At 34.9% G+C, this 27,513-nt stretch overlaps 1 protein-coding gene across 3 annotated transcripts in view; it reads left to right on the forward strand.

Moving 5' to 3' along the window:
• LOC132704766 (protein sprouty) overlaps positions 1 to 27,513 on the forward strand; it is a 79,554-nt gene that overhangs the window by 49,780 nt on the left and 2,261 nt on the right. Inside the window, exon 1 of one of the 3 annotated variants that reach the window (XM_060674994.1) lies at positions 5,536 to 5,991. The exons of the other annotated variants lie outside the window; for them this stretch is intronic. The gene's annotated coding sequence lies outside the window, so the exon portion shown is untranslated. Of the gene's footprint in view, positions 1 to 5,535; positions 5,992 to 27,513 lie in introns of those variants that run through there. 3 annotated transcript variants of the gene reach the window in all.

Consider the following 27,513-nt stretch of genomic DNA (forward strand, 5'->3'; position numbering starts at 1 on the left):
TATGAAGAATTGTTTGCTGGCATTACTTGTTTTATAGATAAGTCTGATGATATGTAAAACCCTCTGGACAGACTCCTAGGCAGTATGTAAGAGGTCGCCGGGTCCTGACATTTTCTATAGATGTGTTTTTATTTTTATGATTGTTTTTTGTAGAACATCTCGAATACATTAAAGTCTATACACCTCATTACAGATATTCTGTAAAATACCTAATTATACACCGATCTAGCGTGCGGGAAGCGTCACTGTACCACGTGATCCGAATCACTTCGGACATTTCCGGGATATTACCGCACAGGTTTGGAAGCAATCGGATGTTTTCGGAGATTTTTCCTCACGGCTTGAATTTTGACGTTTGTCACTTCTGACGGTCATGTCACGGCGAATGTATTCATGTTGTTTTCCAAAAATGTACCCAAAAAGTAACAGTCGTAGAAAAAGTAGGGGAAAGGGAGGGTCCGTCCCTGCAGATAAAACGGTCCGTTAAAATCCTTTGAATACTATTTGCACCATCTCTAGAAAGCTGTTAACATGAAATATTAATGCACGGAACAAACTTCAGACAGTTGGCCGCAAGTTGGCAAGAGCGACTTACGAAAATTTAACAAGGTCAGGTAGAATTTAATATAAAAATAAAACGATATTTGAATGCCTATACTACCTCTATAATAAGTTGGGCATATACTATTATAGTTTTTAAGTTAAAGATATTAGTTCCAAACTATATTATATTTCTTTGATGTTCTATGTTTCTTTTAACAAAGCTTTTAATATTTTCAGATAGTTAGTAACTATAAAAAAAGACTGAGAGGCAAAAGTGGCCCGAAGAATCAATAAATCAAGCAATAATTAAAATTGCAACTAAGGCTATGCGATTTAGAAAGGCTTCTGAAAATTCTAATGTACCTAAAACAATATTAAAACTCCGCCTGCAGCTATACAACGAAAACAATCAAGAAATTGATACAGCAACAGCGAAGAAATGGGGAGATTTGTTACGGTATTTCAAAAAAATCAGTAGAAAGTGCATATGTAAAAAATTTGGAGGCCCGCATAACTTTGACACAAGTAGGTAGATATTAGTTTGAGAATTTTTTAAAACGAAATCCCGATCTTAGTTTTCGCAAACCAGATTCCACCTCTGCTGCAAGAGCTGCAGGGTTTAATCGGGTTTCTTTTCACTTTGAAACCTGGACCGAACGACGATGGAAGCAGATATTCAGATGAGTCATTTATAAGCCTACGAAACCAACCTTTTTTTTCAAAGCCACTAGATTTTGCTGATCGTACCAAAAACGAAACAAGCAAAAAGGGTGAAGAAGAGAGAAAAGTGATCGCTATGATTACTTCCTCGCCCTATCAAAAAGAATCGGAAATGTCGCAAGTAAACGGTCAACAAGTCAAACGAAAAATCGGTTTTCACAATGCAGGTGTAAAATATGATTTAAATAGAAAAACAAGAAGACTAAGAAATTTTCTGAGAAAAACGAGTCCTCTTCTAGTAAAGAAGAAGACGCAGAGTGTCTGTATTGTCAGTATTTGTATTCAACGTCAACTGAAGATTAGATCCAGTGTCTCACATATAAATGTTGGGCTCACTATTTCTGTGCTGGCGCTGAAGATGAAGACGAAGAAGCGGTTTTTATTTGCGAAACACGTAAGGATTACATGTTTTGTATTATTATTGTATTGGTCCCTTATGCCTTCATGCGGGTGCCGTTGTACCTTCCTATAAACGCAAAATGGACCAAATGTGGTTTTATGATTTATTGGTTTCAATAAACCGTACTTGTACCATTTTGCCTTCTTTTCCCCTATAGCATGCAATACGTTTAGTAAACTTTTTAAGTCACTCGTCACTCCTTTATTAAACAGTGACAAATAAACTCGTTACTCAAATACCTTTTACCGCTCATAATATGCTGTAAATGCCAAAAAACTATTCCGGCATTTTGCATTTAATTTTGGCCATAAAATTTTTTTTTTTTAAGTCAAGTCACATTTGCGCATTTATTTTCGTGAAGTCGTGTAAGCTTTCGTATTTTTTCGAAATTTTGGAGTTGTAGTTGTAATTTTTATAGTCGTTATCGTTCAGGTCGATCGCTGATTTATCCGTTTAGTCGGGATATTGTCCGGTCGGTCCGTATTTGGTTACGATACGGTATTGCGCGTACCGTTCGGCGGTTTTGCGTGGGCCCACTTTCACCTCATATCCGCTCCGCCCATGAAATACAACCCGAGCCCCCCTGCATACCATTTACGAAACGCGCTGCGTGCTAGCTCGCCGCCTCCGGATCAAAGGACATCTGGCGCCCTTTTCTTGTCGTTTTCGCGTGGGTGTCCACGGGGGCGCGAAACGAGAGAATATTGATCAGAGTCGAAAGGGGGCGGCTTTAAAAATGAAAAATATATGCACCCGTTCGTAGCGAAAACTGATAAAAAGGCGCAACCCGGTGTTTGAACATTTGAACTAATTGACCTATGTCGCGTTTGCGGTCAGATCTGTGCCAGCTGTTGTTATTGTGGAAAGAAAACAATTGTTGACGGAAAATCGCCCAATTTGCTTATGGCTGCAATATTTAAAAAAAATGTACTTGTGGTTTTTTTTTCGCTTTCCGATTTTGGAACACATTCTATTTTATTTCCTGTTTTGAACGTTTTTTACTGTTAAATAGTTACTACAATAATGATTTTGCGTAGGGTGCTTCAACATAACATTATATATATATATATATATATATATATATATATATATATATATATATATATATATATATATATATATATATATATATATATATATATATATATATATATATATATTTCGTTTGTTCTATCTTCCGTTGTTTTTTTTATATACACCTAATACATTATCTTAAACGACACTTCAATTTTCTTAGAATTTTTCGGTAAATTTTTAATAAACGCACAATAACGCGTTTTACCACAAACCGAAACTCAATTTTACATAACCGACGCGCGTTTCGCCAACCAAGTTTTAATCTTTTGGAGAAGATTAAAACTAAACAGTTTAGTTTTAATCTTCTCCTGAAGATGCCAACTTGGTTGGCGAAACGCGCGTCGAGTACGCACAATTGAGTTTCGGTTTGTGGTAAAACGCAAAGTACGGACCTGTTCGTCCATATTTCATTCTTACAGCTTGCCCGGATCTTTCCTTAATTCGTATCAGTTAGTCACTTATATCTATGAACAGACTTTACCTGCCAGTGTTCTACTTTTGTTTATTAGGCCCCGGTGTCGTACACTCGATAGAAATAGCGGATAATTACAGTACATTCCACAAAAAAACAAAAATTACATTTTTGAAAAACTGCTGCCGAAACTCGAAAAGCCGTCTTTAATTATTATGGATAATGAACGATATGATTGTAAATTTAGTGAAAGTGTGCCAAATGCATAGACAAGAAAAGAATAAATTACCAATTGGCGGATTCATTACCCAGAAAATGTGAGTTGTTAAAAATTGTCAAAACTTACAAAACAAACTTGCCGTATGCTACAGACGAAATAATTTGCTGTAATAGGTTATCAAATTTTAAGATTGCCTCCTTACCATTGTATATTTAATTCATTACCCAGAAAATGTGAGTTGTTAAAAATTGTCAAAACTTACAAAACAAACTTGCCGTATGCTACAGACGAAATAATTTGCTGTAATAGGTTATCAAATTTTAAGATTGCCTCCTTACCATTGTATATTTAATTCATTACCCAGAAAATGTGAGTTGTTAAAAATGGTCAAAACTTACAAAACAAACTGCCCTATGCTACAGACGAAATAGTTTGCTGTAATAGGTTATCAAATTTTACGATTGCCTCCTTACCATTGCATATTTAATTCATTACCCAGAAAATGTGAGTTGTTAAAAATGGTCAAAACTTACAAAACAAACTTGCCGTATGCTACAGACGAAATAATTTCCTGTAATTGGTTATCAAATTTTAAGATTGCCTCCTTACCATTGTGTATTTAATATCATAGAATTGGAATGGGTGTGGCAAGGCACGATGATACTGCAGTAGTATCTGTTTCGAAGGCAGCTCTCCAGATAGTTTCTGATTGTATTTCAAAACTATTTCATTTCTAAAAATTTCCTATTTGTCTATTTTTCATTCCTACAATATGAATAATGAATGTTTATTTCTTTTAAAAAATTGAAATAACATTATTTGGTGATTCAAGGAAATATTAATCATACTGAAATTCATATTTTCTTCTCAGTTCTAAATCTAAAATCAGAGGTAAACAAAATAGAAGTCTAGTCATATCTCATGTGAAATCGCGTTTTCAACTCGCCGCCTCGTCTATCTCTTGGAGCTGAGTGTATTTTGGTCAGACGATCTAATTAATATATTCACCAATTTTCGTTTTATAATGCAGTTTATCTCCCGAAAACATCTTTGGTTATGTTGTTTGACATTTCGCTAGATTTTCATGGTATTTTTATTGGTAGGTTATTGGCAGGCAAAGTAAAACAAACTTATTAGGTTGATTATTGGTGTAACCTCACTTTTACTAGTGGTTAACTAAGAGTCGGTGTTTTATCAAATTTTTAATATTCCATGGTCTGATACTTATCAATATTAAATCTAACATATCCCAGATATTCACTTTTCAACTTTGATTTCATGTTTGACCTGACGATAACAGGAGAAGTTCTGTCGAGAAGGCGCTGTGGGAAAGGTTAAATTTTCCAATGTGTAATTTGTCGGGATATGATGTTGAGTTTGTCCTGGGCAGTTTAAATCCTCAGCGACCTGTTAAGCTGATTATTTTTGGCAATCGACGTTTTAGTTGGATTTCACTTAACAGAACCTCACAAAACCGAAACGACATAGTGTTTTCTTCCTCTTTTCCCATGTTTACGGATCGACTTTTCACGAATTCGACACCTGGTGGTTGGCGACTAAATGTTGGTCTTAAAAAGTGAAATTTTCTTCTGTGATATCCCGATTTGACTAAATTAACGAATTGGGTGTATCAGTTATGTACCATATACAGAAAATATTATAAAGGATTAGTGGGAAAAAGGGAATACGCTTGATATAACGGTACCACCACTTAGACTCTGATAATGATATGTCATCGTAAATACAAACTAAATATGGTTTACTCTGCTGAAATTAAATTTTATGTTGTATGATATATATTTTTTTATTTTCCGATTTTTTTATTTTGTTTAAATTTTTATTGCACGGACAGTAAGTAGTTTACTTAATAAATTATAAGTTTTTCATGTAGATTCACCTACTTAAATATTCGCATAACACGATAACAATCGTTTCATGCCAAACAAAAACGGAATGAAATTATACCGATTAAAAGCGCCGCCACTGGCTTCTTTGAATGCACACACTGGTGGCCGCCCCCGCCCGCGCCCCGGCCTCTCACGCGGTCCTCCCCTCCCCCTCGACGCGTCGCTCGTGAACGCGCGCGCGCGCGCGCCCCCGTCCGCTGACGGTAGTGTGTTCATTCATGATGGCGGCCCCCATTCATAAAAAGCGCTCCGGCGGATCGGCTCGGTGGGCCAGACTCGCGAATCGACCGAACGCTTCCGAAGCGATCTCAGTGACAGTCGAGCCGTCGCCGAGCGAAGACACGGGTACACGTGCGTGAGAGACCGCTTTCTTTTCCTCTTTTTTTTGTCTGTCTCTCTCTAGTTCGCGAATTGTGTTGGGCTGTGTTGGCGGCAACGAACGGGGGCCGAAACGTCCGACCGGAAACGGTCCCGCAAGCGCGCGCGCGCCCCTGGTTTTTATGTCACTTTTTCGGTTTCATGTGGTGGTGCGGCCGCGCGCGTTCCCGGTCAAGTGCCGCGGAAAAGTGAGGGGGCAGCGCACAAAGTGGCACTTTTTTGGATTACGTAAAGTTTGGTGTAAAATCGCTGGCAGCGGGGAACGGCCGGCCGCGATCGAAGCAGGAGATTTGCTGCTGCTGGCACCGGAGGACGACGTGCGTGTGACATTGAGGTGCGTGTGGGCGTGTTTGCTCATTCACGATTTATATTATTCGGCAGTGGCGACGCTTGCGGTCGGTTTCCGCCCGTTACTGGGACGATTAGCTTGGCGCGCCACTGATTTTTCTCGGCTTTCTATCTAAAAGTACGACACTGCGCGTTTCGTTTTTTTTTTTGCATCACACGGTTCGTACAGAGTGATTAGCGAACGACGAAATGTACTCTCATTTTTCCGCACCGACGCATAAGTTCATATAAACGTAGGGCCCCAAACGCTTGGTTTGTGCGAATTAACACACGACCCAATTTCTTCGTCGAAGGATCACTTCCCAAGTTGGAAGATTGAATAAAACCAACTGTCTAAAGTTGTAGAATTGACCGTTCAAACTTTTTGTTGCGGAATGATTTTAAAAATATAATGTTATTTATATTTATTTATTTGTATCGTGCGTTACGTGGCCGTCGTGTTGTTCTGTGAACTAAATGGAGTTGATATTTTTATTGGGATTCCGAGAAAGGTTAAGTATAGTGTTCAGGTGTTCCTTGAAGAGGATTATTATTGGTAAATTGGATACGCAAACGCATAATAATTTATTGCCACAATTGCACAAATGTTATTGAAATAGTGATCGGTAAATACCTGGTAAATATATTTCGGTAAATACCCTAATTATTATTTATGCCTTGTTGGAAATAAATAGTTTAAAGTTAGTTTAAAAAAAAAAAGGAACAAGGATATTAAATATAGAAACCAGAAAGTAAATTCAAAAAAACTATATCACCATCCGTAGAAAACTAAAAAAAAAACGTATAGGTCTAGGCCGCTAAATAAATATAGGTAAGGGATAAATGTATACAGAAGCCGCGTAAGAAGAGTCCTGATATTTACAACACAACACAACAAGTTAAAACGCCCAAATGGCAATACTTCATAGGAAACAAAAAAAAGAAATCACAGGTTGGCCGTTTGGGGATTCCCCTTGCTCTTGCACCCGGTGCTGCCAAAGTTGCCATTGACACCTTTGTGGTTCTATAAACAGGTGAAAATAATTAATAAAAATTATACGTTTAAAAAAATATATCCAATCTTCCCAATGAAAATACCCGGTATTTTGATTGAATTTGACTGGCCAATTAAGAAGTGTACGAAATGGCAAACACCCGGTGGTCATTTTTATTAATTTTTTGGAACAAAGTTTATTACTATCAAATTAAAGCGAGGCAAATACGATACTATTTAAAGAACAGAATACGCCCATGTAGGGCTTATTTAAGGCACTTTTTGTGTCATATATAATCTTCGCCGATTCACGTCTCATCGAGGTAAAATGTTGCTTCTGCTCCCAGTTTTGCCGTTATGCTTTTCTCTGAGGAACTCTATATTTTTGAAAGTTTCTTAGTTTTTTGCATTAAAGAAACAAAAGTTCAACTTGTGTCCGCGAAGGCTTTACTTAAGAATTTCATTATGGGTTTTAAAAAGCGCAAGAAATCACCTTGCTATTAATCAACTGTGCCTACAATTTAACTAATCGAAGTATGACATTTTATGTTTATGTTTGATATTTATAAATTAATAGTTTAAAACATCAACGACCTTCTATTTACCTATATGTAATGTCTTGCTTATTTGTTTAAATCGGAATTATGTTTAAAATAAGTTATTACTAGCTTATTATAAAAGGAATATATTAATCAAACTGGAACGTTTCTTATTTTAAGTGCGGTGGGTTGTTGAAAAGAGGGTCTTTTATGATGTGACTTTTCTTCACCAATAGAACAAATCGATAAAGCCGCCCTTAGCGTCTGCGTGCTCGTCGGTAGTCCACCTTTTGTGTTTCTAAGTAGTGACCACCTTTGGCATTTTCAGTGTCCCCAAGTTTTTGTTACCGTTTTCTTTTTAGTTCAGGCGAATTTAATTATAAAACCAATGGATAGTACTGCATTGTAAATAAGAAAACCTGTTACGTTACATTAATATTGCATGCACCCGAAACTAAAAAATAGCACTTTCTACTCTAACAATTTTAAAAACAAAAAAAGGATGTTCCTTGCAATTTATAATGATGGCTTCTTCGTTTTAAATCTATAGTAAGTTTAAATTGTTATTTTAAACATATAAAATAATATTTTGTGATGCTTATTTAATTATCTGTGTGATTATAATTTGAATGGTTTGTTTTCAATTCAAATGTATTCAATGCTTTTGTTTTTATAAGAATAATAAGAATGTTGTTAATCTCAAGAATATATTGATTTGTTTAAGTGTCTTTGGAAAAAGGGGAATTACTTATGCATGCGCAAATAGTTTTTTATCCTTTGAGTCGAATGTTTTGAAAGACAATGTTGGTCAAATGATGAAAATTTCATCTAACTGATACGCTAGTGGTTTTTGGAAACTAACCAACATCCATATAACACATAAAGAAGACAGACTTCACTTTAAATACTTACCCTAGCTAAAATTTGGATGAAGCTTGGACTGGAGTGGGAAAAGCATATCCGTAAAACCCTTTTACTCGAGAGTGATGAAATATGAAATATTTTATTGATGAAGATATACTCAGTGCTCGTTATGCTTTCATGGAAAACATGGAATAATTGAGTCGACGGGGCTGCAGTGGGCGTGTCCACCGAAACCAGCTAAAGTGATGTATGAGGGGAACCACTGCTCTCCGTCCTTCTGAAGTATACTATACCAATGATTATTTTTTATGAATTTCCTTGAATTTAAATCCCAGTATCATCTATATCTGATTTGCTGAAAAAATAAGTTTTCTTTCTGGGCTCGCGCCACGAAAAATTCGGTTCTCGATAATCAGAGGCGTGTGTTCTCCGATGACCTCTGTGGCGTCGAAGGCCGTCGGTAGACCGGACCGTGCATCACGTAGGAAGGCAAACGGTCCTCTGTATACGTGCGAGGTGGAATTCTGAGAAATGTAATATATTATTACAAGCCAATGCGCTGGGACCCGATGGTCGTATCGCGTCCTTTCTAGAAATGTTAAACAACATCCGGAACGTTCGCCCGTTCTTGCTTCTGTTCTCGACGGCACCAGCGGCGTCCCTGCCCAAAATTATTTTCGCTTTCTCTTTTACCCATTTAAAGAGGAACAAGATTCGCTTCTCAAAGGGAGTTTCAAAAATTTCTAGGATAAATAGGTTATTAAAAATAACGTTGGTTTGGTTAATAAACTTGTGTCCGAAAACACCTACTTCAGAAAATGTAAAAAGGCTCTAAACATTTTTTTCTCAAATTATTTCCGAATTGTTTAAAAATACCTAAATGAAATTTAGACTACAAATACCTTTGATTGGGCCATGAAAGTTACTGCTGACAAATTTTAATATTTTTTGTATTAGCGTTTTTAAGATATTTTAATTTCTTAGAGAAAAATAATACTTTTAAAACAGTTTTCCATAAAAAAAAGATACGTTTAAATTTAAAAAAGTACTGGTTTTGGAGTTATTTGACATTTTAGCTCGGGTTGTAGCAAGTAATCCGGACCGATTTATAAATGATTAAAGAGGTTTCAATTGTATGACCTTAACATGGAGCAAACGAATTCAAGAATTAAAAAAAACAACGAATAACACAAAGCAAACAGAAAAAAATTGAATCAGTAGGTGCGGATTTTTACATTAGATTTTTGAAATGTCAACCATTTCCACGAATTTGCACAGTCCTTTTCTGATGTCGCGATGTTCTTCAAAATCTATAGTGGAATTTATTTCGTTTTTAGTATATATTTTTCCAACTAAACTCCGCACAGTAATAGCCAAACGGTTTAGGTCAAGGAACGTTAGTTGCCAGTGGAGTCTTCTAACTTGTCTACAGAAATGATGTGGAGCACCATCATACACAAAAAAACGTATCATAGTAAATATCCCCCATAAAAATTTCCAACAAAAACATTTAATTTTATGACTATTAAACATACTTTGCCTAGTAAAAGTTGATCGGCGAAAAGTTCAGTAAAAAGTCATTATTCTGTTTTGTAATAATCCTCAACATTCACGTCTCAAAGATCTTAAGGTAATAATTCTTGTACTCGTCAGTTGTGAAACAGGTGCAATAATAATTGTTATTTTAATACACGATGTACACAGGAAACACTTACTTAATACTTACTTACTTGCTACTTTTCTTACACTTATCGCAACAAGATTTTAAAAGATTTTTTCTGTTTGAGGAATTATTGCCACCCCCGGTCTTCCCTCCATGATATTTATTGCGCGAGGCATTTTTTCACTTAATAATACTGTGCGTCCGAGGTCGACATATAAACCACCGATACTTATAAACAATGAAAAACTACAGCCTTGAACGAATTATGGTAATTTGAACGTTAACAGAATGTCTTATTTACTCGGAATTTTTAATTCGCCTCCACTTAATACCGCGGGAGATGCTAGTTTGTTGCGTAACGCGTAACAGCCCAAGTCGATTTGTCGCCGATCGCTCGATAACTGTTTGTGCCCGAAGCATTCGAAGGCACTTGACCGAATCTATTTTTTTTTTCGTGAACAAAATTGATGTAATAATAATAATAGTAACCTTCATTATTCGTCATAATGATGCAAAAAAAATGATAAACAGGAATATGAAAAATAAATAAACGCCAGTGTTTCAGATTCTTGCATATTGAAGCACCATAAATCGGAAATAATTCAGCATTGTAGTTTTATACAGGATGTTTTCTAATTGAATGTCAATAATTAAGCGGGCGATTTTTAGATCCAATCTAAAAAGAAATTTTCATATGAACATGTGTTCTAAACGTCTTATCTTTTGAGATAGATGAGATGGTAAAATTTTCAACAATAAAATATATTTTTTTAATATCTGTAATACCACTTTAGATATTTTAATGAAATTCGGTACATGTGTACTATGTATCAAGAGCAGTATTTAATTTAATACACCAGTGGCGGGCGTACGCAATTTCACATGTCTATTTTGGCAGACATTGATTTCTCTTAAAATAAAAATTACTCTAACAATACCCAATCATTTCTAAAGAAATTGAATTTATTGATTTTTTTCAATCCGATGTACGGTTTTCGCTTAAAAAAATAAAAACCTCTTCTCTTATTTCTTACTTAAGTAATTGTCTATCTGTTTTATTAAAATACTTCAAAAAATAAATAAAATAAATTTAAATAAGAATAATTTATTATTCATCTCGTTGTTAGGATGTTATGTTTTTCATTAAAACTGTAAAAGTAAAAAGAACAATCTATTTTTTTTTCTGAAGAACAGTAGCTGGTAACTAAGAACTAGATCTTTTGTTTCCGCTAGATATTATATTTCTCACAAAAAAATTTATCTATTTAACCAGTGCAGTGGTGAGCTACTTAACCAGAATATTATTTATTCACAGTCAGTGGCATGCCACTGATTTCCTTAAAAAAAGTAATATTTGCATTCATTTAGGAGCAGATTTGATCTCTAAATTTTTTTTAGTCAGTCGCACGGTTTTCATTTAAAAATAAAAACTAATTTCTCAGCATGCTATCATATTAACAATATTTATTTTTCCAAGGGAAACCGTGCACCGAATTGACAAAAAAAAATAACAAATAATTAAATTTCGTTAGATACGATTGGAGATTTTAATCAATGTCTGCCAAAATAGATAGGTGAAATTCCGTATGTCCGCCACTGATGTATTAAAAAAAAAGTGGTACACTAAATAATACCTCTCGATACATATGTACCAAATTTCATTAAAGTATCTAAAGTCGTATTGCAGATGTTAAAAAAATATATTTTATTTTTAAACACTATACCACCCTGTCTCTCAAAAATTAATTCATTCATCATTTAAATCAAATGATAATTATTAATATGTATTAATATGTAATAGTATTAATATTTTGGCAAATATATGAGAATGATGTTTTGGTATTGGTAATTTTCTTATATAAATAGGGTGTTTAATAATTTTGTAAAATAATAGATTCGAATGCAATTTTCTTCTACTATGCATATTAAGTTTGCTTAAGTGATCTCCGGTCTTTCCATTTTCCTTCTTTCTGTGTCCCTTTTAGAATTTGTATTGCGAGTCTCTCTATTCACCCATTCTCTCCACGTGACAATTCCATATAAATTGTCGTCTGTTATTTCTTGTGGGATAGACTTTCGTACGTCCATATTCGCTGTTTTTTTAGTCGATCCATCCAAGTTTTCTTTTAACCATTTTGATTTCCACTTACTTAATCCCATTACATGACATCAGCGCAATGTATTTCTGAACTTCCAGATCCTGCCCCTCCCCTTATCATAAATTCTAGATCTTTGTTACATTTATTTACTAGATGTTTTGCATGTAATAATAAAACATCTGTTTTCCAAGTTACAATTGAAATACGATAAAATGGATATTGTTCTAGCGCCAAAGGTTCAAAGGTAAAATTATGAAATACTTCTTTGCGGCCACCTTTTTTACTGTCAGCAGCTGCACCGTCGAAGAATAAGTTCGCGAAAACAATGCACAATATTGCAAGTCATTCGAGGCACGTTTTCAGTCACGTTATACGATGTTCTTTCAGATTTATTTTATCATCAAGTAAACGCGTATGTATTGGCACCTGAACCTGCGTACGTACAGATATACTACGCATTTATTCGACATCAACGAGTAATTGCCATTGCAGATGCGACTAGAATGGATACGACCGGATTTAGAAAACTGACGCCTACAAGTGTATGTTTTTCATAACAAACCACACAATTCTCGCCTGTATGGGTTTCACTGTGTTAACTTACCGCGTTTATTATGTTGGATAGGTTGTTCCATTGACAGGCCATGAAAGTGTCAACAAATTATAAAGCTTCCTGATTTTTTACAGTTTTTTTGTGTCTCATTTCAACTTTGTGTGTAAATTGTTGTGTTGGTCTCTATCCTATCCCGTCGAACATGACTATGAACAACTCCAATTAATACTCTAGGGGAAAAGAGAGGAACAAAGGGGAAGAAGAAGGCCTGGTTAAGAAACATAAGAAACTGGACAAACAGGGACCAGTAATTGTTTCAAAAATTAATAAAAAGTGTGAAAAAGTGAGTTCCGAAACACAGTTTAAAGGGCATGGGATTAGAAAGGCTCTATTTTAAGGATGAAACTATATATTGTAAGACCCACAATACTACAATACTTGTTAAATAAGATTGATGATGTCGAACAGCAGTATGGGCTAGAGATTAACAATGGTAAACCCAAAACAGGTCAGAGTGAACTGGGAACGGGCGAAAGGAAGTTTATACATTCAGATATCATGGTACTGTCATTAGCCCCAAAGGTCAGTGTGACACTAAAGTAAAAACACGAATTTGTATGGCCTTTTCAGCAATCTGATATTCGCTTATGAGCGATCAAGTGTGTGATGAGTCTTGCTATTTGGGCAGAAACGTGGTCAATAACTAAAAACATTAATCGAAAACTACTGATTCTTCACACCAAACATGTGTCTATTGAGCAAATTTCGAGAACGGTCTGCTTTCATATCTTGGTCACATTTTGCCATACCCTCGGCTATATCCAAATTAACTAACCGTTAGTTAACGGGTGCGATATACTAGATGTAGCGACTGTATAGTCCGCCAGGTACAGAATAACAAACTTACAGACCCTATAAAGTAAATGTAATTATGGATTTATCAACAACTTCAAACGTTCAAATGTTTTTTGATTGCTTATTTCAATTTTTTTTTAAGAATGCGGGTCCTTATCAAAAATTTTTTGGACATAAATGTTCTGCGACGAAATTAATTAATTAAATTGGTTTATTTTCTGTTCGCAAGTTGAGTGTACCTCATTGAAGATAAAAGAACAAATTTATAGAGGCCTATAAAGTTGGAATGCCACAGAAAAAATCCATTCAGGGTGACAAAACAAATTGTTTCAAAAATTATACAAAATTTTCGGCGCCGTGGAAGCGAGAAGAAAGAAAAGACAAAAAAAAGCTGTCCGGGGTTACATGCAAGTCAGAATGTAGCAGAATTGGTTACAGAAAATGGGCCTTCGAGAATCGTCCAACGTCGATTGGTGGAAGTCGGACTTTCTGGAAGAAGACCAGCAAGAAAACCGTTACTGCAGAAAAATAATCGAGATGCTCGTCTGTTGTTTGCCACTCGCCACTGAAATTGGATTGGATTATTTAGTAATCGCTGGAAATTTAATATCTTCGATGGTAATGGTGCGTAGTTCATATATTGGCCTGATGATGATGATATGGGATGAGCCCTATTCATAAAATCGATACCAAAATGGATTGTGCTGTTCTAGAAGATGGGAAATGCCTTTAACGTTTATATTCCAGCACGATAACGATCCCAAACACACTAAAAAATAATTAAAGAATGGTTTTCCATAAACAATGTTAGACTTTTAAAATGGCCAGCGCAGTCACCGGATATAAATCCGATAGAGAAGCTATAGGGAAAAAACTCACACTACAAAAACCTCATATAAGGATCAATTATGGCAATAAATCCAAAATGCTTGAAAGTCTATAGACGATGAAGCAATTTGAAATGTGTATATTACCTGGATGCCAAAAAAATACCAACAAGTATTGTCAATAAAGGATACTAGACCAACAAACTTCCGATTTATTGGTAATACATGTATTATATAGTATATTCATTGAAAGTTGTTGATTGCTTTTATATCATTATTTCTTTAGAACATCCTTTATAATATAACACATATACCATGCATAGTAATAAAAAATATAACGTCGCTCCAATTTTGTCCGATGCATATGGGAGAAGAATAAGAGTTTAGCTCAAAACTTCGAATAATTTACCTAGGAGGAGGAGACCGCTTCCAACAAACCTTAAATCTTTTTTGGGATATACAATAATCCTATTGTTGACGTGTTAATAGATACTTTGTAATAGCGACAATGGTTTCAGAAAACTTGAAACCTTCCGGAAGAAGCACCATAAAAATTGATTACAAAAAAATCGCCGACTTGTAGAAATCGTTGAAAGAATACTCATTTCTCCGATCCGTGCAACTTTACGAAGCGAAAAGAACCAAAATAAACGGCCGCCGCCTTTGTATCCGACGTCCACACAAACCCATATTGTTATACGTTATTCTAGACGAATGAGGTTAACTTATTTTTATTCGTCCGTTCAAAAATAGGACCCGCGACGCTATTTTAAAAGCGCCAGCGTCCACTCAAATTCTCGCATCGATTATTTTTGGCGTGGCGGCGTATCAAACAATATATTAGAGTGCAACGGAGCACGCACTCGTTGTCCGTCTTGTTGCAATTAAAATGCAAGGTGACCCGATGACATTTGAAATCGCACACGCGGAGTGATGTTCCGATGACGAGACGACATGCCGCGAGGCTTCCAGATGGTCGCCTTTTTTTTTAAATAAAATGTTACCTACGTATTAAATGCACGCAATCGATGACCAGTCCCCTCTAACCCAGACGTTGCACACCACCCCCCGAATACTACCCGCTGGCGGGTAATAAGAAAACCAGATGAGCAGTCAGTTGTTTGTTAATATGACCCTTATTCTTGACCTAAAACCCAAAAAGTGGGCGAGTTCTGTTGGGAGTGGGCAATTCTTATTCTAGAATGCGATTTGTACTGAAAACCGGTACGGTTTTATTCCCTGGACGTTCTCTTAAGTTATTTTGAACGAACGAACCCAGGAAACATTTTTTTCCCGCAGTTGCTGCATTTTTATTATATTTTTATAATTTATTATTATGGTAATGTTGACGATGCCGAAACATTATTTAAAGTGATATAATTTTATCCATTATTGGTACTAAAGGAGGCCACATTCTGTGCCGTGTGGAATGTTTTTGTTTTCTTTTAGCTTAGCCTGAAAAAGGCAAATACCCCGGAGATCTTAATTTTATTGGTAAAAAAATTCAAAATATCGAAAAATTCCACATTTTTAGACGGGCGCCCGGGCATCTTCTTGGCATTATTTGATTATAACATTTCTCTTTGTGCATAGATGAAATCAATCACCACTTCTTTATGTGCGACCGTAATCAAAAAACTTTCCTTCTTTTTCCTTTCCTTTATCGTAAAGAAGTATCTATGACTATTTTAGGACATACTAAAATTCAACTTTAAAAGAAAAGAAAACTCTATATTGACAGAATTTCTGACGCACTGATTGGCCAGGTACGTTTCACAAAAGTGCGACGCATTCTCCGTGGGGGGCATTATCGAATGCCATTTAAATGAAAACCAGTAGAATTTTGTTTCCAGGTGAGCGACATTTACTTCTGACTGTTCGTGCTTTCCAACCATAAATTTTAGAATAGATAATTAAAATTTGTTAATATGGAAAGTATGATATTTTGCGCAATGTTGGCGACGCTGAAGAATTATTTAATTAACTCTTTAATTGTCTAACCAAAAATTTGTAAAATTTTTCGATTGACCAAACGAGTTTTCACAATTCAAAATTTAATGAGCTTTTTCTTGAACCATCACAATGTCATGCCCTTAAGACAAATTTCAAAAATGCGGAATATTCGGAGACGAATTTCTGTGATCTATTCTATCGTAGTAAAGTTCAGCTGAAAAACCGTCACCGAAGTGATTGAAATGTGTTGCAACAGAAACTCGGATCATTTTTGCGTACCAACCAAACTTGGGATCGTTTTGCTATGATTTCCGAACAGTGGTCAATTGTTTACAATATCTTGGGAATAGATTATTGATTTTTAACAGATGTTTCATCCTTACATTAGCTCTTTAGGGCGCATTTAGCTTATGCCTTATATCCTTGCCTGTGTGTGGTTTAAAGTATTAGTTTTTACACTTCCTATAGCATTCAATTGTCTCTAACCTCCATGTGAGTGAGTGTTGGTTGGTCCAAATATATTTAAAGCATATTCTAAGATATCATCCATTCGTTACGCACTAATCGTTCAAAACCAACGACATCCATTTTAATTTTCATTCAAATATCCATAGTTTAATTAAAATCGAGTATATTGAATTTTAAAAGAAAATTTTCACAATCACATAATTTTGAAAAATATGTATTTAGAACGGCATTTCTGGGTTTACATGAACGCTCCTCACCTATGAATGTGTCCGACCTTCTAAAGTAACCTTCAGATATAGACACGTTAATAAAGGATCGAACAAAACGTCATTTTTAACCGTGTTGCTATTGTTTAGGCATTGTTATGCAACTAAAGTGAAAAGAAAGTACACTTGAGAATTTCAAAGGAAAGAGCGACAAAAAGAAATTCATTAAAAAGCAATACTACATCACAAACATCCAAGTATAATTTATATTCGAATATTCAATAGTAGAGGGTTATGTTTGATAAATCAATCAAATCGATAATTTGAATTTTTGACATTCCCGGAAATGACCCAACGTTCGTTCAAAGTACAATAATTACTCAAAAAACTTAATTTATTTGATGACATGAGTCTAATTTGGATCAGTAGCAGGGATAGAACGGCTATATTTATATATCTCGAAAACAATTGAAAACAGAAAAATCCTATAACTGGCAACTGAACCCCCTAAGAAGTATTAACCAATAGAAATTTCTAATTGATATCTTTAAACATAAACAAGATATTTTAATTAATATATCCTTCCGCTACTGATAGATTACCGACTCGTTTTTATATAATCTTTTTCACATGAAATGACGAGATCTATTACCCGTTTCAGTTTATGCCTTAAAACCTGAATCAGCCCTTGGTATGGTATGGTATCGTCATATGAAATGTACGGATAATAATAGCATATGCGATCCGGTTCTTCTCTCATACCCATGCCTACCTGTTTTACACTTGGGTATTACGGAAGCCCGGGGATAAACGTATCGTTTATAAAATTTTTCCGCATACACGTCCGCGTTGTTTATTTATTTAAATGTATATTTGTTTAAAATGCATCCTGGCGCGAACACACACGAAATCATACCTGATAAGAATTTACTTGCACCCGCGGGTTGGTGGTTTATTTGCTCTTTTGTGCCGACGCGAGAGTTACTCTTAAACTTAACGAACCGTCTCTGTTGTGATTTTTCCTTTTTTCCTCGAACCGAGGCACCTCTCCGAGCGGTTCCTTCGGCGAGCACGTTTGCATTTTAAAGTAATAAAAGGCGAGTGACTAAATCCCATTCGCCATTTGGCATAAGTTTTCAGTTTTTACGTAATGTAATACGCGCCTGGGATCGCTAGAATCCGAAAACCTAAATGATTATTAACCATACCAAATTAGCCTCCGCTTCTTTTATTAAAAGAATATTTTGCAGTGATAAGAGTATATTTAAGATCTGATTTGCACCTTTAAAGTAATAAATAAACATTGAATACAGCTAAGAATGCCATTTTAATTATAAAAGAAAACAGTCAAATTAAGGCTCACGTTTTTTTTGTTCACTACCTGTAGATCTAAGTGCTCCTACTCCTTTGGAATAATTGAGATTAAACGACTTAATATTAAACAATTTTTTGAAGGCTATGTTCAAACAGTTCAAAAGTTATTTTCTTTATTATTGTGCTGCTCACTAAACTTGAGATTTCGATAACGGTGCGTCCAACAGCCTAGCCATTAGTACCAATGGAATCAGCGTCGAAAAAAACTTTTTTTTTGTCTGTCCGTTCTCCTTTCTCTGTTTTAGGATTTTTTGACGATTGCTTCCAAACGGTTTGAGCTAGACGTTTAAAATTTTGTTCCTTTTTGACAGTCCAAGGGGTGCATAAGATATGTAAAAACGGCCGTGGTCAAACTTTTTTTTTTCGATTTTCGACTTTTTTTTATACAGTAATATGGAACACAATAAGTGTCCGAAATTCGAAGCTATCGACTTCAAATTTGGAAGTCAAATAACGTTTGGTACCCTAACGAAACCTATTGAAATTGGGGGGCGGGGCGGAGCGTCGGAAAGTATTTTTCAAAAATAAAAAATCGAGTCTAAGAAAAAGATCATTTCTACAAAACCGTTGATGCGATCAGAAAGTTATTGGACTAAAAGATCCCCGAGAACCAGTGCTATAAACCTTTATTCTTAGAATTTTTGAAAAATATACAGTGTGTCCTCGGTATTCGCAAAAAACTGAAAATTCTGTTTCTCTTTTAATAAAAATCTAGAAGGCTGCGATTCAGTAGTTAATTTGTTTTATACGACGATATAGCCCGTACAGAAACCTAAAACTGTTGTATATACGGTTTTCACCTATTGTGTTCCCCATATTCCGTGTAGCAGTATATACAGGGTGTTTTAGTTATAGACAAAAATCTAAAAGACCCTGAAAATTGTTTTAAAAAAATGGTTAATTCATTCAAACAGTATTATAGGCCGCATCCAGAGCGGTTTTTGTATTTACGGTTTTGGGCTATCACATCTAGACGCGATGACGTCATTGGCCATTATAAAGTACTGCACGGTTGTATAATTATTGGTCGTAAATGAAAAACGGCAAAAGATGTGATAATTTGGTTTAAACAGTACCATAAACTGTGTTGAAAGCTACAATTTTGTATTAACAGTTTTCGTCTATCATACAGAGTGCGCAAGATATTTGAAAAAATATTATTGGAAATCACTATTACTGATACAAATTTTTATATTTACTAAAGTTTACCATGATTTTAAACTTCTGCGAGACGTGAAAGACCCTTTATACAGTGTGCATGCATAATAAAAATACATTGATTTGTCGCGTGTATGGATAGGAAGGAGCACGATAGAAAAATAATGCGTTCCTCTAGGACAAGAAGCCGTTATTATTATTATTATTATTATTATTATTATTATTATTATTATTATTATTATTATTATTGTTTATGGTTTAATTAATATATCTAAGCTTATAGTCTAGCTGATATGTGTTATTCGTAGTTATTTCCAGTTATCAAAGAAAAATTGAAAAGAACAAAAATAAATATTTTTTTTATTCCTTATGTAATTTTTATATATTTCCAATGTTTATTTCTAAAAGTAATGACCATTTCATCTTTAATTCGAGAATTGTGCTCCGTTCCAGCATTTCTGATATTTGTCGATTAACGCGACGGTTGTAGTTCCCATTCCCCCACTGTTCTGATGAAAAGGATTCCTTGGCTTATAGAAGTTTGACATTATCTGAAGGTTGCTAGGCAGTTGAAACAGGGTATTATCCATTGCTAAAAAAACTGTGAGTTTATAATTTTGTCCTAAGATACGTAATGTTTTTATCAGCCTAAGGTTGAATGAATTTAAATCAAATAACTTTTACTTCGCTCAAGGTCATTAGAAATTGAGAAATTCTTATAATTGTTATAAAACTAACAGATAGTTGTGTCAACACATCTTCAAAGACTTATGCCCATATGTAATATTTTGTAACAAAAGCACAACACTTTGAACATTACTTGATTTTGCACCTATCTATAATAAACTTGATAGCGTTTAGCTTAGACTAGACACGTGGATTATGTACCTATCCCTGCATTATATTCTATTTGATTCTATAAAAATACGATTTTTTGTACAGAACGAGCACTCTTATTACTCTCTGTATGGTAGTTTCTACATGACGATTTCGTTTGGTTTGACCCATATAGCTATTGGATAATATAGTGGCTCCTACTACGGTAAAAATTGATGCGCCGCAGGCGACATATATATTTTCGTGCACTTTGCGCCTTTTTCTTTCTACCAGTTCTACACACTTAATTCGTTTTCCTAGAACATTTAACGAGATCTAGGCATATTTTCTGAAAATAGTGCTCCAAAAATGCCGTCAGCTGCCATGATGGTTGTTGAATGCCGTAAGGTCATTGGCTATTGGTAAATCTCACGCATGCGCATGTTGGATGGACTTTCTCAAAAAAAAAATTGATAGTTGCTTCAGAAGTTCCTGAATGGTTTGGTTGAATATGGTTTCACCGATCGGAATCGAAATTTTGGCGTTGTTGTTAAACAGAAAATATCCGATTAACCTTTTACGCATGGACGAACCCGAGAGATAAAGTTTAATAGTTTCACTAGCGATAAACAGTTTTAGTAAACACGCGCATTTATCTAGACTTCGTAACGTTCGGTTGATAAACGCTAACCCGAAAGGTAAAATCGGGCACACGAGAAGTTTTTCCGAGAATACGCGCCTGTCTGCCGTAACGTCTGGTGATTGGCGGAGATTAAATGAAATAAGTTACGCAAGTCTATATCGCTAAACAAATTGGAAAACCCCCACAGGAATACACGCACAATAAGGATGAAAATGCCAAACCTGAAAACCTAACAACGTCGCGCATATAGATAATTTCGATGAAAGATCCATTGTTTATAATAACTCGCGATAGGAAAATGTCGGGATATATTATTTCCGGTCGTCTACATGCGTAAAATACGCCGTCGGGATGCCAATGCCATTGGCGTGCGTCTTGTGTATTCGACATTATATACTATATATACTTATATACTTATATACTATATATACTATATATATATATATATATATATATATATATATATATATATATATATATATATATATATATATATATATATATATAGTAGTATAGTAGTATGGAAAAATGTAATGACACTATATTCCGGGATATCATCCGTTCGCTCGTTGAACTCCGACTGGAATCCTGCATCCGACTGGAATCCTGCAGACGTTTCGCCAAAATCTCACTTGGCATCTTCAATGCTCGCGCTCCGAAAACACTTCGAACACACAGTGAGATTTTGGCGAAACGTCTGCAGGATTCCAGTCGGATGCAGGATTTGCAGGATTCCAGTCGGATGCAGGATTTGCAGGATTCCAGTCGGAGTTCAACGAGCGAACGGATGATATCCCGGAATATAGTGTCATATATATATATATATATATATATATATATATATATATATATATATATATATATATATATATATATATATATATATATATATATATATATATATATATATATATATATATATATATATATATATATATATATATATATATATATATATATATATATATATATATATATATATATATATATATATATATATATATATATATATATATATATATATATATATATATATATAATATATAATAACCAAACGCATAGCGAAGAGCATGGTGCAGGCCATCACGAGCCTTTTCGGTCTTTTTTCCGTCAACACGCCATTATGCCTCTGACATGCAACTGTTTCCTAATAATAACTCGTGGGACGGTAATATTGATTTTAAGATTTTATTGTCTTCCGGACAGAATTAACAGCATGAATCTGCAAAACTTCAAGAAAATCGTTAACTTGTATTTTCTGGACTAATGTTTCTACAATACAGAAGAATATTTATGCTCTGTTTCTTAATGCGAGAGAGTTATAAATCATTATTGAGCTGCAGAATGGTAGAATGCTGTAGAATAGACGGCAAATGATTTTTTCAAGGGTTTCGAGAGTTACAGGTATGGTCTGTCTCATCGTGTTGACTTTAGGTGAACCCTCCCCAATAAAACTTTAACGATGTTTACTAGCTATTGTTATTGGGTAAAGCCGTTAACAAAAAAAAAGATGTATTTCTTTAGTTCTGATATATTTCTTGAGTGTTGATCATTTGTGGCTGTGTTGAATAATCGTCCTGAGTGTGCATTTCGAAAAAGTTATTTTACGAGAATATAACAATATCGCGTCGAAATCATCTGCCCCTTAATGCAAAACAGGTTGTGAAAAATGTGTATGACACTTTAATCAGTAGAGGACTTATTAAACAAGACGCTTTAAAAGAAGCTTGTCTACTTACAACAAATGCAATATCGTGGATAAGGGATATTATTAATACTAGAATAAAGGAATAAAAGTACTGATTGTCAAACTCACCATATAGGTAATAGTGATCAGGATGTAATAAGAAGGAAAATATATTGTCTTTATAAAAGCCAAGTTGTTCTTACCTTGGGTAAACTGAAAAAGAACCTAGAAGATGATGAAACCAATATAGAGTTGTTTGTAAAATGGGATTTGAGTACCTCAAAATAGACAAAAGACAAGTAGTAATCGAATCACGGAAACAAGGTTCGATACCCACGACACTGTATATAAAGGATGAGCTAATTCCAATTAAAACTGTCAGAGGAAAGCACCTTCAAATAAAGAAAAACGCATCACCAAAATACACGCTGGGCCAGAAGACGCATTGGTCCCTAACTGTTGTGAGCAAAGAATATTAGGGATTCTAACTTGGATTATCATGAGGAAACAAGTGCCGAACTTTTTGAAAATTGTTGTCAAAACAATAACATGGGTGAGATAAAAGTGAAGCTATTTCAACTTAAACAAAACTTGGTCAATTTGATTGAGAATATTTCATACTGCAACGTAAAGAGAAGGTTGCTTACGGCAAACGTGCGAATTTTATTTCCTCACGCATTCTTATATTTTGACAAGTATTTGCGAAAAGAACAATTTTATAAGGGTACAGTTAAAAACAGGTGTTTTTAAAATGTGATAAGGCAAAAAAAATATAAAAAAACAAACTCCGCTAATGTAAGAACAACTGAATTCAAAATATCACCTCCTTCATTTTCTCCGAAATGGACTGGACTTCTCAACCATATACTCTGCTGATTCTCACATTAGTTGATATTTAAATATGAAAGTTTATATGTCAAATTCGGCACAGCGATTGGATACAGTTAAGTGCATATTTGCCGTACTTTCCATAAACCTCGGAAACTCAGTACATGCAGAAATAGTAAGATGTCATTTAAATGTTTCGGGGCGCCAAAAGTTTCCGAACGAAATTGGTTTAATTTTATTTTGTAGAGTTCATTCAACGCTCAAAAGATTATTCGGTGTGGGTTATATCGTCGTCCGTCCGAACCCGAAGAATGTTAAGAATTTTATAAATATAGCTTCGTGGAAGTCGGGCAACGGCGGCTACGCTTCCTAGACCCAAACACGTTAGCGTCGCGTAAAAAGCAGATATGGAAGCGTCATTTTTCGAGGAATTCGTAATCAATGCAGTCGTCTTTGTCAAGTAAATGATACTCCACTTTAAGGGATGCTAACGATACTTCGATACAACCGAGGTGTCGATGGTATCGATACTTTAAGTACGATTCCGGGGTTGGAATCGATATTTGTGTAGCAGTATCGAGTATCGAAGATAAATGCTTATACAACCATTCCGTCTATCGTGCGCTATAGCCAAAGTGAAAATGTTTTATATAATTTTTTTGTATTAACCATCATTCCAGCGGGTGGCACCTAAACTCAAAGTCAATTCCTGACAATCTTAAAATCACCCGTGAAATTTGGTGTACGTGCTCTGCAAAACCTGTGAAATTTTTGTCTGTATTAATTCCGGCTTTCATTGTAATTTGTAATTGTCAAAATTCTTTACTAAATGTTTTAAACATGCCCTTTTCTATAAAGAAAATTACGTAACTGAAGTTTTTTAATAATTTTCAAATTTATTAATTATTTTTCAAAATCAGTCAGCTTGCCGTGCTAGCTCGGGTGTTATTTGAACGTGAAATTCTTGAGATCAATACTTTTAAGTAAATCAAACACAAAAGAAAATCTCACTCTCAAATGTCTGGCTGCTTTCTATATGTATCTACTTGGAAGTCATAACGCTGATAGAAACTCCAACTCACCAGCAACCGGAAAGTGTCGAAATCATCAAAAGTAGAACAGCACGGAGAAAGAAAAACCCTAGAGTAAGGAATTGCCTCGCTAGATTCCGAAAACTAGAAAATGTGGTTTGGAGTTTTCGAGGTTTAGTCAAGTGAAATCCGATTAAAACGACGATTGCCAAAATTAATCAACTCAACAGATCACTGTGGATTTAAACTGCTCAAAACGTACTCAAAATATCCAGGAGGACAAATTCCATATAGGAAAATGTAATATTTCCACCAGCGCTTTCTTGATAGAACTTCTGCTGTTGTCGTCAGGTCAAAGATAAAATCAAAGTCGAAAAGTGAGTGATATATGCGATAGGGACCATAGGATATTAAAAGTATGATAAAACTACAACTTTTAGTTAACCACTAGTTAAATCGTGATGACACCAATAACCAACCTTACCCCTTTGCTTCACTTTGCCTGTCGATTAATAAACATTACAAATACGAACTATCCAAATCTAGCGAGATGTCAAACGACATAACCAAATTATAATTATAAGAAATTGATGATTATATTAACTATATCGTCTGACAAAAATACACTGGGCTCCAAGAGATATGCAAGGTGAGTTGAAAACTCGACTCCACATAAGACATAACTAGATTTTTATTTTGTTTACTTCTAATTTTAGTTTTATAACTGAGAAGAACCTGATAATCAAGTAGTATTATTCCATAAAGATTCATTATTTGTTTTGGAGGAATTAAAAAAAAACAAATTTCGTTGAATAAGGAAGGATAAATTGTCTGAAATTCGTCAAATTTGAAATTCATTCCAACTTTGTGAAATCCGTAAAATCTGTGAAATCCTATGGTTGTGTGAAATCTGGCGTACCAGTTGTGGATTTTGATTTGTCCATCGACATAACTTAACACACTAAATGTGTATGTATGTATGATATCGATACGTTTTCAACAAATATCGGTTGGAATGGAGATTTCGCAAGAAAGTATTGATTTGGTATCGATACTATTTACTATTTTCGTGTCCCTACCCACGTTAGAAACTTTAAGGGTGGTGGTACGTTGCGTCGATTTTCTACGAAATAATTTATAATTCAATGACGTTATTGCTCAAGATCGATTTCGCGTTTCTCGTTACGCCCACCTCCGAGTCAGGTGCGTTCGATATATAATCTGTTAAGGCGTCTCCTCGCCCGTGCCAGTTTGCGTGGGCGGCCGATCTATTTGCTACGGTCGATAGACATGGGCGGAATATTACGCGGAGGTTGATAACATTCCTATTAGAACGTCGAATGTCGCCTACCAATCTAAACGAAAAATTTCCGAGAGAAAGACGAAGACGGTAATACTAATTAGCCGGACGCCTCCTCTAGGCAACAATATAGACCGGGAGCTGTGAGGACTTAATACCACAACCCAACAGAAGCGAAAGTTGTGAGTTACGCTGCACATTCACGCTGAAAAACTGTTTGTAGTTGTTTTATGGAATAATTTATACACCCCCCTCCCACCCCAAAAAAAGACTGTCCCAGTGCTAAAAAGCTGGTTGTACACCGTGCGCCAAATAAAATAATCCACTATACAATCTGGAAACCCATAGGAGATACGAAAAAAGTTTCGCGCAAAAGTTTCTTGGACTCTTCTGAAGATTTAAAATACAGGATATCTCAAAAGTGTCCCCCACGGCTTCAACTTTGTTATTTTAAATGAAACATCCTATGTATTTCGGCATTTTAGAAATCCTTGGTTGAAATAAAGATCACTTTCTTATGAAATTCCTCCTCGAATTTTGCATAGTTTAGTTGCGGTTATGTTTTTTGTTTTTCATATTTGATTTATAAATATAAAATTGTACTGTGACGCGACACTACGAAAATTTAACCACAGACTAAGGAGATGATACACTACTCAATCAGTTCCACAGATGAACCTTAGCTTATACAGGGTGTCCCAAATAGGTGGTGCCGTTTTGGCGAATTAAATTAACAAAATTTTTTGAAAATTGCTAATAACAAAAGTAAATAATTATAACTTATAGGCTAACTAAACAAGGTAAGAAATTTGAATAAATAAATTTATAAAACAAGAAGTGAACTAAAAAGAGTTTGTTAATTCGATCCATAAAGTTTAGTTAAAAAGTTTCTCTTCAAATGCTCGTTTTATCTGGCAGCAAAAAAACAAAGAAATATCAAAATATTTTAAAATGTAGTTGGCGATGACATCACAATTTTTTTTTGCAAATTAAGGTATAAAATAAACTTTCATATTTCTGTTTGTTTTTGTTTTTCATATTTCTATTTAAAAAGTATGGAGAATTATATCTTTAAAAGAAGTAGTATGATGTTTTTGCTATTAAAAAAATATCTAATATTGACCTATATTGACAAGCGACCTAATGTGGGCAGCTTTAAATTCAACAAGAATCTATACGAATATCTCAAAGAGTAAGTAAAATTAAATATAAGATAAATTACAAACTTACCTTATTTTTTGTCCTAGAATTCATATCTGAATAAAAATATAGTGCGTTCCATTTGAAAATCTTGAGATTGTGTTAATTGAATTCGCCAAAACGGCACCACTTATTTCAGACATAGTGTATAAGCCGAAGCGCATCAATATAGGGAATTAAAATTTTTAAAATGAAATTTTCATTATTTGGTCCGATCCTTTATAAAGTGGGCTACAAAAAATAAATAAATTCCATGATATTAACCCTCTTCGATCTTGCGCTGAGCTTCCTGCAGCGTACTCTCGTATAGTCGGTACGATTTGTGATGGCACCGTCGGCAATAAAATGCCAGACAGAATAAAGTAGATTGTTAAGCCTGCTTCTCTTCAACAGATGTTGTTCCGCACGAAATGTCTATCTGGTCACTAACGATCACGATTATATTAATTGGGAGTAAGGGAAACAGAATCA

The sequence above is a fragment of the Cylas formicarius genome, unplaced genomic scaffold, assembly GCF_029955315.1.
Source record: "Cylas formicarius isolate icCylForm1 unplaced genomic scaffold, icCylForm1.1 PGA_scaffold_7__23_contigs__length_41026272, whole genome shotgun sequence".
In the NCBI taxonomy this organism is placed as follows: domain Eukaryota; kingdom Metazoa; phylum Arthropoda; class Insecta; order Coleoptera; family Brentidae; genus Cylas; species Cylas formicarius.